General features: G+C 37.5%; 1 protein-coding gene across 4 annotated transcripts in view; it reads right to left on the bottom strand.

Annotated features, from left to right (window-relative positions):
• Positions 1–14,420, bottom strand: part of LOC136864101 (DDB1- and CUL4-associated factor 7) — a 512,531-nt gene that overhangs the window by 260,117 nt on the left and 237,994 nt on the right. The window lies entirely within an intron of this gene.

Genomic DNA, 14,420 nt, shown 5'->3' with positions numbered 1-14,420 from the left:
TTCAATGTACCTATCAATTGATGTTATGATAAGACATTTTGCAGCAATTTTGTCTTATCCGCATCACCATTTGACTAGCTTCAAAATTATTAGAATACAAATCGGGATCTTTCAGAAACCTGAAGAATAATATCTGGTATCTTCTTCTTGTTATAGGAACAGTTTAATATGCTACACAGGTCTCCTTTACTAAACTTACATTAAAAAAAGTAAAAATATATCGTTTCCACGAGGTTATCACAGGCAAACTCCACATCACTTGAATAGTATTAGCTGGCTGGCCGCCTAGGTGTGCTGCAGTCAGACAAATGGGGGGTGGGGTGAGTGAAACTTCACGATTCTGTATATTATGCCGTGGTTGTAACTGTTAGCACCAGTCTCAGAATGCTTGAATGCTTGGTGCCTGTGATGCGTAGAATGGTGTAACATGTTCTGGATCAGTGTACTGTAGTGTGCTTTCTGTGCATCTGTGTGTTTGCTTTCTGTGCATCTGTGTGTTCCTGGCAGCTGTTATTTGTGATAGTGAAGTCTAGGAAGTTGGTTGATATATTAAATTCATATCCCCCTGCATACTGAAGGCTTTTGTATAGTACGCTGATATGTCTGCCATCTCCTTTGCATCACATATTGATTGGCACAGGCGTGTATGTGTTGTGGTAGTTTGGGTTACATCTTACATTCATCAATTACAAGGAGCCTTAAAAGACTCTGCAAATCAAGTAAAAGGTGAAGCAATGATAAATTTCCACAACCTTACCAAAGGGGTACAAAAAGAAATTCCAACTTAATACAAAGAGGGGGAAAAAAGGGGCAAGTGGGGAGGAATCAGATATTTATATATATATATTTTTTTTTGCTAGTGGCTTTAGATTGCACTGATACAGATAGGTCTTATAGCGACAATGGGATAGGAAAGGCCTAGGAGTCGGAAGAAACCGGCCGCAGCCTTAATTAAGGTACAGCCCCAGCATTTGCCTGGTGTGAAAAAATGGGAAACCACGGAAAACCATCTTCAGGGCTGCCAACAGTGGGATTTGAACCCACTATCTCCCGGATGCAAGCTCTCAGCCGCGCGCCTGGAACCGCACAGCCAACTCGCCCAGTAATCAGATATATTATGGTTTAAATCACACATTACCGGGCGAGTTGGCCGTGCGCGTAGAGGCGTGCAGCTGTGAGCTTGCATCCGGGAGATAGTAGGTTCGAATCCCACTATCGGCAGCCCTGAAGATGGTTTTCCGTGGTTTCCCATTTTCACACCAGGCAAATGCTGGGGCTGTACCTTAATTAAGGCCATGGCGCTTCCTTCCAACTCCTAGCCCTTTCCTATCCCATCGTCGCCGTAAAACCTATCTGTGTCGGTGCGACGTAAAGCCCCTAGCAGAAAAGAAAAAAAAAATCACACATTTTAAAGGTCCAAAGTGAGATGGCAATAACTAAGTTCCTTATTAATAGCATGTAGAACACTCAATGAGTCTCTCAAGGAAGGTCCTTCCAAAACAGTTCACCATGGTGAACATACAATCTTTATCCTTCTGTCCATATAGTGTTGCATTCTATTGCAATTCACACTGGCTGCACAATAAATTCCAAAGGCATGTGATAGTTTTTTTTGATATTTGCTTTACGTCGCGCCGACACAGATAGGTCTTATGGCGACAATGGGACAGGAAAGGGCTAGGAGTGGGAAGGAAACGGCCGTGGCCTTAATTAAGGTACAGCCCCAGCATTTGCCTGGTGTGAAAATGGGAAACCACGGAAAACCATTTTCAGGGCTGCCGACAGTGGGGTTCGAACCTACTATCTCCCGAATACTGGATACTGGCCGCAATTAAGCAACTGCAGCTATCGAGCTCGGTATGTGATAGTTTAGATGTGGATGGTTATTGTAGCACATTCTTGCTCCAACTGCCCAAGCCAATAATTAAATGCCCTGAAATAAGCAGTACTTAGAAAACTGCAGATCAGTATGGCCTAAGAAGAGATTCAATAAAGCAACCAAGGCTGATAGTAAGAAATACAGTAGAAGTCTGTTATAGCAAAAATTCGTAACGGCGAAAAATTTACTCGCTAGAGCGGATTGTCGTTATATCTGATTTTTTGTAAAAGTTGGGAAAACACCATACACATTAAAATTTGTATGAAACGGCTATCAGTTTGTTCAAAAACTTGCATTTTTGCGGATTATATCTCCACACTATGGCTTACTCGTTTGTTATTTTTCGAAATCCGATACTATGTTAAAGTGTATGTTTAATTTCATTCTGAAAAAAATATATTATCTCGCCAGAGGCCTCTGTGGCAAAACATTCATTTTCTTCTTCAAACAGAGTCAACTAACCTAACCTAACTGTATCTATATCACAAAAACATTTCAAGCACACATGGAGAAATTATAACCTGCTTGCTACAAATTTACATGTGAACAGCCTTTCCGAAATAAACTGGACATGAGAAAATACAAACTATCCTCAAAATCAATGATGTATCCTGCCATATCTTGAGGTGTATCACATTCTTACTTAATTTCAGCATACACCATTAAAATTAAGCGACGGTTTACTTAGCCTTTATTTCTAATGAGTTAACAACTGCTATCGAACACGTTATTTATGTGTTTGTTACGTAAACATGTTCTCTTTCATTTCTAATTTTCTTTACAGAACAGCAAATGACAGGTATTACTAATCGACTCCAACATCGCCTTCGAATGTCGACGAGAGAGCTAGCAAGTGTACATAGAGAGAAAACTATACCAAAGGTTGCATTTTGTGGCAAACACTTCAGTTTTCCCATTCAAACAGCATCACCTAACCAAACTTAACCGCGTATGTACCATGAAAACATATATCAAGCGCCAGTAGAAATATGATAACCTTCTCGCTATTAATTTACATGGGAATAGCCTATCCAAAATGTAACCAGGTGCGAGAAAATATAATCTAACCTCACAAATCAGTGATGCGCTCTGCCATATCTTGAGCTGTGTTGCATTCTTAGTTAATTTCGGTGTAGAGTATTAAAAATTAAGCGATCGTTTACTTAGCCTTTATTTCTAACGAGTTAACAATAGCTATTGGCCACGTTATTTATGTATTTATTACGATTATGTACTCCTCTTTCGTTTTTGACTTTTTTTTTTACGGAACAGCGGTTGAAAGGTATTGCTAATCGACTCCAACATCGCCTTTGAATGTCGACGAGAAAGCATGCAAGTGCACATAGTGAGAAAACGATACTGTACCGAAGATAATCGATCGCATTTTGTGGCAAACGTTTCAGTTTCCTTATTCAAACAGCATCACCTAACGTAACTTAACCGTACTATATGTGTCATGGAAACATATTTCAAGCGCCAGTAGAGAAATTATAACCTTCTCGCTATAAATTTACATAATAGCCTTTCCGAAATTTAACCACAAGAGAGAAAATATAAACTAACCTCTGAAATCAATGATGCACTCTGGCATATCTTCAGGTGAATCCCATTCTTACTTAATTGCAGTATTTAGCATTAAAATTAGGCGACGTTTACTTCAGCCTTCATTTTTAACGAATTAACAACTGCTATCAGACGAGTTATATTTTCGCATTTATTACGAAAACATGTTCTCTTTCATTTCCATTTTTCTTTATGGAACAGCAGGCAATGGGTATTACTAATTGTTTCTGACATCACCTTCAAATATCAACAAGAGATTACAACTTTTATTATAATTTGGGTCCACATTATTCAATACATAAAAATTGTTGCTTAGATGTAATTACAATATATATTTCAATCAGAACTAGTTTCAACGCCCCTCTGCATCATCATCAGCTGATATAAGTTCATGGAAAAATCGACAATCATGTAAGTTTATCTACGTCAAATTGATCACAATTTAAAACCATATTAACAACATGAAATTATACTGTCTCTAAGTCCATATTTTTTACAAGTCCAAGACTTGAGAGTCTTATGATATAAACTGATAAAAACATATGCAAACCGGTTTGCTCACTTATGAAATAACGTGGATTTAAAAGAACACCAACTTAAAAATAAAATAGTCTTGAAGTACTGTGTGCTTAATTTATAGCACTTCTTAAAACTTGATGTAGAATCGTAGTATAAATAATTCAATAAAAACTTCAGTGTCGCTTTAATGGAGCAATCCTAGTGAGGTGGAAACGAGCAATAAGTCCTTTGAGATGTTATCAAGGACAACGTTCGCAGTTCAATGCGGACCTGTAATAACAGGAATGTAATAAACTATCACTTCACTGACGAGGCAAGATATAAAATTACGTCTTATAACGTAATAGTTTTTACATGACTCACTTCAAAAGATCGCTGTCCATGTGAAGCGTAATGAAGCACAGCAAGCAGTGTTGCGATAATAATCAAGTGCCCAAGGTTGGTCGGGATTGAAGAGGGGAAGTAGGGGAAAGTGGGAGGAGCAACTGAGGAACGGCAATTTATTGGAGCTCTGGAGGGCGTGGTCGTAAGAAGCAACTAGTAAAGCTGTTACGCATAATATGAAACACCGACCTATTGACCGGGATATGCACGTTTTTAAAAAACGCAATAAGGAATCTCATTTAAATTAAGGTTTGGATTAAAATACTGTTCTAGGTGTATATAGCAATACTCCGTAACATCCAGCAAACTTCCTTTTCCGAAGTTCTCCAAAAACTCAATGTCCTGTTCTATAGATGTGAATTATGCTGTAGATCGTGTATATGCTGGCCTACTGCGGAAAATCTGTTATATTTTATGGCATCAGTATGTTCTGTATATCTAATTTTAAAGTTTTATCCTGTTTGACCTAGATATGTGTACGCACAGTCGTTACATTTAAATCTATATACACTCGATTTGGAATATGGGTTTGATCTATTGACTGAGGCTGAATTGTGCAATACAACTGTATTATTATCAGTACAAAACGAAACCCTGACATTATGCTTCTTGAAAATATTAGTAAACTTATATATATCCTTATTATAAGTAAATATTGCGAACGCATTTTGATTAGGTTTGTCTTTGAGCAAAGTGGTTCGTAAACAGTACCTGAACGTTCAATAAAGCATTCACTAAAACCATTGGCCTTAGCCATTGAACGGATTATGTTAAGTTCTTTATTCAAATTAGCTTTTGTCATGGGGATCCTAAAAGCCCGTTCTACTAAACTATTGTACGTAGAGTTTTTTTGACTCTGTGGGTGCTCTGAGTCTTGTCTAATAGTAACTACCGTTTGTGTAGGCTTTCTAAAAATAACATAAGCAAAAGAGGAATCCGATCTGTTGATTTTTAAGTCTAGAAAATTAACTGATTTATTACTTTCTGATTCCAAAGTAAATTTTTATCTGTCGGTCAATGTTACTAAGTACATTTAGAGTAGCCGTTGCGTCCCTAACACGTTTGTCTAAAATTACTAATGTGTCATCCACAAATCTAGACCAAAATAGAATGTTGTCAAATTCCCTGTCGTTCCCCATCATGTATGTTTCCAAAGATGATGACTGATTGCATGCAATATAACTGCTGGGTGCATAAATATCGGTAATGGAAAAAAAATCTGCAAGCTTAATCTCTCGTAATAATGGATGCATCGGCGATAGGGCTCTCGTTGTAACCGAAGGATAATACACAGTTTAATACCGGAATTTTGAAGGGACAGATAAAAACTGTCGTTATAACAGGGTTCTCGTTATATGCTGTACTCGCTACAGTGGATTTCTACTGTAGATAGATGAAAATAAATATGCTGTACTCGCTATAGTGGATTTCTACTGTAGATAGATGAAAATCAGTGCCTCTCTCAACCTATCACCTCATTCTAAGAAGATAGACTTACCCTCTTCCAGAAGAGGAACCAACTTCTCTGAAGTATGGTCTCCCCTCGGGTACCAAGCAGGAACGGAACTGCCCAAGATCAGGATGAGCTGCAATTTATATGAGGAGAGGAGAAAAGTCGAGAAGGTTAGAGTCAAAAGGACAACTGATGCAAGCCGCATGTAACAGAATGTCACCGAAAGGCAGGCAGTTGAGATCAGGCAATGTGCATATGTAGTAAAGTGCAGAGCCCAGTTCAAAGTGATGCCTGGACGAAGATGAATAAGGTAAGACACGTATCATTTATGGCTTTCATAACCATACGTCACAATAAACATGCTGGTGCCAATTATTATTAGTTCCTAAATTTTAATCTTGATTCTGGAACAAAAAGAGGCTGTTGATGCTGATGAAATGGGAGACCCAATTTTGAGGTCAGAGTTTGACAGAGCTGTGAGTGACCTCAATAGGAACAAGGCACCTGGAATTGATGACATTCCCTCTGAATTACTGACTGCCCCCGGAGATACCAGCATGGCGAGGTTATTCCATTTAGTGTGTAAGATGTACAAGACAGGAGAAGTCCCATCCGATTTTCGGCAGAATGTTGTTACACCTATTCACAAGAAAGCCAGTTCTGACAGGTGTGAAAACTATCGCACCATTAGTTTAGTATCTCATGTCTGCAAAATTTTAACACACATTATTTAAGAATGGAAAAACAAGTTGAAGCTGAGTTGGGTGAAGATCAATTTGGCTTCAGAAGAAATTTAGGAACACATGAAGCAATCCTGACTTTACGTCTGACCTTAGAGGATCGAATCAAGAAGGAGAAGCCCACATACATGGCATTCGTAGATCTAGAAAACGCATTCGATAATGTTGATTGGACCAAGCTATTTAAGATTCTGAAGGTGATTGGGATCAGATACAGAGAACGAAGAATTATCTACAATCTGTATAAAAATCAGTCTGCAGTGATAAGAATCGAGGGCTTTGAAAAAGAAGCAGCAATCCAGAAAGGAGTGAGGCAAGGCTGCAGTTTGTCCCCCTCCTTTTCAATGTTTACATAGAACAGGCAGTAAAAGAAATCAAAGAGGAATTTGGAAAGGGAATCACAATCAAAGGAGAGGAAATCAATACCTTGAGATTTGCCGATGATATTGTTATTTTATCTGAGACTGCAGAAGATCTCGAGATGCTGCTGAATGGTATGGACGAGGTCTTGGGTAAGGAGTACAAGATGAAAACAAATGTCCAAAACAAAAGTAATGGAGTGCAGTCGAACGAAGGCAGGTGATGCACGAAATATTAAATTAGGAAATGAAGTCTTAAAGGAAGTAGATGAATATTGTTACTTGGGTAGTAAAATAACTAACGATGGCAGAAGGAGGACATAAAATGCAGATTAGCACCAGCAAGGAAGAGCTTTCTTAAGAAAAGAAATTAGCTCACTTCAAACATTGATATAGGAATTAGAAAGATGTTTTTGAAGACTTTCGTGTGCAGCAGGGCATTGTATGGAAGTGAAACATGGACGATGACTAGCTCAGAAAGAAAGAGAATAGAAGCTTTTGAAATGTGGTGTCACAGAAGAAAGCTGACAGTGAGATGGATAGATTGAATCACGAATGAAGAGATAATGAATTGAATTGGCGAGAGGAGATCGATTTTGCCACATTAAAGTAAGATAGGAAACTTAAAAGGGTCCACCTTTTCAATACAAATAAATGTTATAAGTTTATTTACAACATATATTTACACTTGGAACTAGTTTCGACGCTGTTTGGCGTCATCTTCAGCCAAAATGTGGTAAATAGGCATAGGCGTAAGCATGCAGACATTTACATTATACAAGATGTTAAATCGGTGTGATTAAATAAGAGACATGAAATAGTGAATTACAATGTCAGTTTACAAAATGGTCATGAAGGGTGAGTCAAAATTCTATAAACATAAGTTAGGGTTCAAAAACAGAATCAATTGAAAAACATATAAACCGCAACAAAACCACGCGGAAGTTTGAGATAAAATTGGCATTGGAGATTCAAATTATTTCAGACACTCTTCCATTGAATGTTGCCTGCCGCGAGTGTAGTATAAAACATAGGTTAGATTTCAACAAACACAATCGTCTCAAAAATGCACATAACATTTTAAAAATATTTTGGGGTTGAGATGAAACTTGGCAGTTAGGGATTGAAATCACTTGTTCACTAAGCGTCAATTCAAAACCAGCTGTGAAGGGTGAGACAAAATTGCACAAAGGTGAGTTTGGACTCGATGAATGCAAAACCTGAAACACATGCAACACACTCAAAACTGTAGGATCGCGATGAATTTGGCACATAAAGGTCTGCATTCACTCATTCATTGAATGTCACTGGTGCGAGTGTAGTTCAAATACGAGTTAGGATTTAACAGAATCAAGCCTCTTAAAATTGCACATGACATCTGAACCCATGGTGCGAGGTGAAGTTGGCAGTAAAGGTTCGAATTTGTAGATATTCAGTATGCCACTTCAAAGCAGACCATGAAGGGTGAAACAAAAGCTTAACTCACACGAGTTAGGACTCATTAAATACTAATTCCAAATACATATAACATATTCAAATTTTTCATACGTACAAGGTGAAATTCGAACCTTTACTGCCAACTTCACCTCGCACCATGGGTTCAGATGTCATGTGCAATTTTAAGAGGCTTGATTCTGTTAAATCCTAACTCGTATTTGAACTACACTTGCACCAGTGACATTCAATGAATGAGTGAACGCAGACCTTTATGTGCCAAATTCAACGCGATCCTACAGTTTCGAGTGTGTTGCATGTGTTTCAGGTTTTTCATTCATTCATTCATTTATTTAGCTTCCATAGACTGTACAATTACATATTTTGAAATATGCCAACAGTATAGGAGTTGTCAAGTGATTTCCTAATACTAACAATAATATATGCACAACAATGAACATTTTGAAAAAGAAGAAGAACAGAAACACCACATACCTCAATGTTAGGACAGCACATCTTAATTTTTTTAAATAATATTAATAACCAATATTTACAAGACAAAATAAAAATATATTGGTGTGGTGTTAATAATGTGAACATAGTCAATGTGACATTAACATATTTTTAAGGCTATATACTAGATTACAAGTTAATAAGTAGTAGCATCATTACCAGCACTTCATCATGTATTCTTCTGTACTGTAGAAGCAGCTACTCAGCAGGAGATTTTTTAAAGCTGTGGTAAATGAACTGATGGGACTAATATCTTTAATCGTATTTGGAAGCTTATTATACAATCTGATTCCAACAGAGTCTACATGTCTCAAGGCAATGGTTTTACTCTTGTGTTCAATAAAAATATTATTTCTTGTTCGCGTCTGGTAATTGTGATTATCAAAATTCTTTCTGAAGTGATCAATATTTTTTTTCACATGTAGAATGCATTGCATGATGTATATACTTGGTACTGGGAGTATTCTTAGTCTCTTAAATAATGGTCTGCAATGATCTAACCTGTTACGTCTCAATATAATTCTGATAGCTCGTTTCTGTATTCGAAAAATAACATCAAGATTTGATTTGTAACAGCCCCAGAGACCAATAGCATAAGTGATGACAGAATGGAAATATCCAAAATATGCCATTCTAACATATTCTTCACTACAACTATTAGACAAAATCCTTAAGGCAAAACAAACAGAACTCAGAGACTTCCCTATTTTTTTAATATGACAATCCCATCTTAATTTTTCATCTATATGGACACCTAAAAATTTTGTGGTCAACGTATTTTCAATTGCATTTGCATTTAATATAAGGTTGTGTTTTTTTGCAGTTTTGTCATGGTAGTTAGATGCCTTGAATTCCATGTATTGGGTCTTTTTAAAGTTCAATGTTAATTTGTTTTTCCTGAACCATGATTCTAACCTAGACAGGACTGTATTTGCTGTAGTTTCTATAGACGTAGGGTCAGGATTATTAATAATTATGTTTGTATCATCAGCATACAGAACTGCTGTTTCTACTTGATTATTGTGAGGAAGATCATTCACATAGATCAAGAAAAGAACAGGCCCCAAAATACTACCCTGTGGAATACCTAAGTCTATGCTTTTTACCTGAGAGTGATATGTCTCATTATGCCCTTTACTGTTACAATGTGTAATTTCAACAAACTGGGATCGTTTATTCAGGTATGATCTAAACCAGTCATTAACAATTCCTCTAACTCCAATCTGATATAATTTGTGCAACAATATTTCATGATCAACAGTATCAAATGCCTTTGAAAGGTCAAGAAATAGTCCTATCAAAGTTTCATCATTGTCAAGAGCATTTACGACCAACTGTGTAAAATGTGATAAAGCAGACAAAGTACTTCTGCCAGCTCTGAACCCATGCTGTGCATTATTTAACAAGTTATATTTGATTAAAAATTTAGTAAGCCGATCTTTCATAGCACATTCAAATATTTTTGAAATAACAGTAAGTATTGATATTGGTCTGTAGTTATGTAAATCGTGTAAGTTTCCACTTTTGCATTCATCGAGTCCAAACTCACACTTGTGCAATTTTGTCTCACCCTTCACAGCTGGTTTTGAATTGACGCTTAGTGAACAAGTGATTTCAATCCCTAACTGCCAAGTTTCATCTCAACCCCAAAATATTTTTAAAATGTTATGTGCATTTTTGAGACGATTGTGTTTGTTGAAATCTAACCTATGTTTTATACTACACTCGCAGCAGGCAACATTCAATGGAAGAGTGTCTGAAATAATTTGAATCTCCAATGCCAATTTTATCTCAAACTTCCGCGTGGTTTTGTTGGGGTTTATATGTTTTTCAAGTGATTACGTTTTTGAGCCCTAACTCATGTTTATAGAATTTTGACTCACCCTTCATGACCATTTTGTAAACTGACATTGTAATTCGCTATTTCATGTCTCTTATTTAATCACACCGATTTAACATCTTGTATAATGTAAATGTCTGCATGCTTACGCCTATTTCCCACATTTTGGCTGAAGATGACGCCAAACAGCGTCGAAACTAGTTCCAAGTGTAAATATATGTTGTAAATAAACTTATAACATTTATTTGTATTGAAAAGGTGGACCCTTTTAAGTTTCCTATCAGTTCAATACGGACAAAAAATGAAATTCTTAGATTTAAATTGGCCACATTTGACGAGAAGAAGAGATAGAATGATAGGACACATCTTAAGACACCCAGGACTTGTTCAGTTGGATTTTGAAGGAAGTGTAGGTGGTAAGAACGGTAGGGGTAGACCAAGGTATGAATATGACAATCAGATTAGAGCAGATGTAGGATGCAATAGTTACGTAGAAATGAAAAGGTTAGCACGGGGTAGGGTGGCATGGAGGGCTGCATCAAACCAGTCTATGGACTGATGACTCAAACACACACACAAATTTTAATCTTGAATTGCTCTTGTTTTTCATTTTTCATTTAATATTTTTTCTCCCATCCCACCCCACCCCCACTTTATTTTATCACTCTGACAACCTTCTTATTTTCCATCTGCCTAACACATCACTAACAAAATATGAAACTTCCATGTAAATTCGGCCAAATGAACTACTTTTCCATATGTAATGGTGCACAGAGAGCCATCTGGTGATGAATGAGGGTACTGATTCATCAATAAAGCACTGGTGACATTGACTTCAAACACTTTAGCATTATTAGAATAGTTGTGATTTATTTCCGATGAAGTGGAACAAGGTCTTTGTGAAAAGTTAAGTTTTTGCCTGCAGTATATCTGTTTCACACAGTATAAATTCAAAAGACTATAATGTCTTAATATAGGTCATGAATGCTTTTAAGAAAAAAAATTATAAGATACTTATCCCTAATGCAGAGTTCACAAATACATTTCGTCGTTGCCGGAAGAAACCTCCTATGTGAAATATTTTAGCTTAGAACTTTGGCTGGTAATGTTCTGTCATCTAAGGTGCAATATTGTGTGGCAGTTGTCAAAGCATTCTCGCTCTTCATAATGTATGTGCTGCGGGTCAGTATATCTCCAAAAATATTATCACATAGGAGGTTTCGTCCCGGCAACGATGATTTGTTTCTATTTAGAGTAATCACTTAAATTCATCCACTTTTTAATCCTTATCTTGCTAATAACTTAAAAGATAGAATGTGCCTAGATCACTTGCAGGCATTATTCTAATAATACTCAATTCTCTTTTCAAGATTTTCTGAATCCACTGGATTAAAAGAATGATGATACAGTTCGTTCTAACAGTTACTCCGCAGCAGAAGTTGGTTTAATGGGTTCATAGTTGAGTATCCTACAAGACCATAGTAAGGCTTACGTGCAGCTAGCCTTCTTCCTTGCCCAGCAGCCACAAAATTTTTAGCAGGAAGACCCTAAAGTGGAGGGACCATCTGAATACACTGTATTACCTTAAATAAGAAAGAACATATTCCAAGCATCTAGCGAGAAATCTTGGAAGTTTACAGGACTTTAAAACTTGAGTCATGGAACATATAGTTTTCATAGGAAAAGTACTACTCATCCTGAAAATCTCATATGACTTTACCAGTACTGAACTGACAATAATTTAGGTGGCAAGCTGGCAAAGTTGCTGAGCTATCACATCCACAAGACCCTTTACTGTTCAATTCTATTCACTACATTCTATCTTACAGAGACGTGACGCTCTACATTACTCCAAGTATTTACGGTAATCTCAAACCATTCTACTTTCCGAAGAGTCTATTAATAGGATAGTTTGTAAATCTCCCTGAACTAAACATTGAATTATGTTCATGCAACTGAGCAACTTCAAACTTTACACAGTCAAATCACACTATTATGACTATCTGCTATAAGTGCTATATTCCACATGTAGCCCATGACGTATGCCCCATAACGTGGGCTGGTGAAGCGGGTATATAATGCGACCAACAGACTGGCTGTACATATTGCACTTCCTGCTGTCATAGGTAAGGGAAGTGATTTAACAGAGTTGTAAAAAGGGATGTTTACTCGCTTTCGGGACAAGACTGGTAGCATTCCAGAAACAGCAATGTTTGTGAACGATTCATGTGTGTCTGTGGTAAAGGTGTATCATTAGTAGACGAATGGCACCATTGAGAATAATCATCGTGGAAAATGCGGAGCTCCACACATCACTGATGTCTGAGGTAACACTAACCATGACAGTGGGTGAAGGCTAACCAACAGGCTATAGTGGAGCAACTCACCATCCAAATGAACCAAGGGGCATCTATATTAGTTTCTACCACAACAGTTCAGCAAACACTTCTGCGAATGGGGCTGTGGAGTAGATGGAGGATGACTGCATGCATGCTAACACAATCGACAAAAATGACTGGAATTTGCTGAACAGTACGGCAACTTGGACCACTGCTGATTGATGCCTGGTAGCCTTCTCCTATGAGGCACAATTTCTCTGGCATGAAACATCAGAGATACAACACCCTGCAACCACTGCTGGACAAACACACAGCAATGGGGGCAGTTTTATGGTCTGGGGAATGTTCTCATGATATAGTAAGTTCCATCATGCATGTGGAAGGCACTCTTGATCAATATGATTATGAATCCATCTTCAGCAATCATGTTCACCTGTATATGACGATTGTCTTTCCTTGGGAGGATCGGCTCTTCCAGCACGATCAAGTCTTCAAAGTTCTTCCCTGGCCCCGATCTCAATCCAGCTGAATATCTGTAGGATCACTTCGTCACCCTTCAACAGTTGTGGGAAGTACTGCAGACAGCATGGCTCCAGATACATATCAGCACCAGACTGAGTCAGTGCCAACATGTCTAGCTACTGTCCGTGATGCAAAGGGTGGTTACTCTGGATACTAGCAGGTGGTCAAAAAATGTGATTTGACTGTGTAAAATTTGAACCATATTTAGGGCTTATTACAATGAATGCCAGATAAATGAGAGCATATAACATCGTAGAGAACTCAAATACAAGGTGGCGTAAAGGTCACTGGATAGCTGATTAAAAGAAAACAAAAGTAATAGCAAGACGTAGTACAGTAGGAAGTTTTAACACGTTAAGTTATTATTACCAAATGGCGATGTTTACGTTTTGTCAAATTGGGCTATGACAAACAAAACAAATATGATAATCAAACTAGTGCATTGTTCAAAACGTGATCTGTGAGATGTGTTTACAGGTGTAGTTTTCCAAATTGTCACCATGTTAAAGAAAGAAGAAAGGATTTTCACGTTAAAATATTTTACTTTACTACTTCAGTTGATAATGAACAGGGACAACACTTTAGATCAGAAATACCATCTAGACAAAGTGTACGACATACGGAATAAATTTGGAGAACATGGATCTGTTACGGATGCACCAAGATCCGGTCACCCAAGAACAGTCACAAGTGAGGAAAATTATCTGCGTGTATGTTTAGCTGTGACCCAAAGTCCACAAAAATCAACCAGATGATTAGCAACTGAGCTGGATTTATCACGAAGGTCAGTGCAAAGAATGTTACACAAACAGAAGTTTAAAGTTTACATTCCACGTTTACGACATGGGTTACTTGGAGATGATCCCAATCGACAT

The sequence above is a fragment of the Anabrus simplex genome, chromosome 2 (genome assembly GCF_040414725.1).
Source record: "Anabrus simplex isolate iqAnaSimp1 chromosome 2, ASM4041472v1, whole genome shotgun sequence".
In the NCBI taxonomy this organism is placed as follows: Eukaryota; Metazoa; Arthropoda; class Insecta; order Orthoptera; family Tettigoniidae; genus Anabrus; species Anabrus simplex.
The sequence above is the reverse complement of the archived record's forward strand: the minus strand, read 5'-3'. Positions and strand labels throughout refer to the sequence as shown.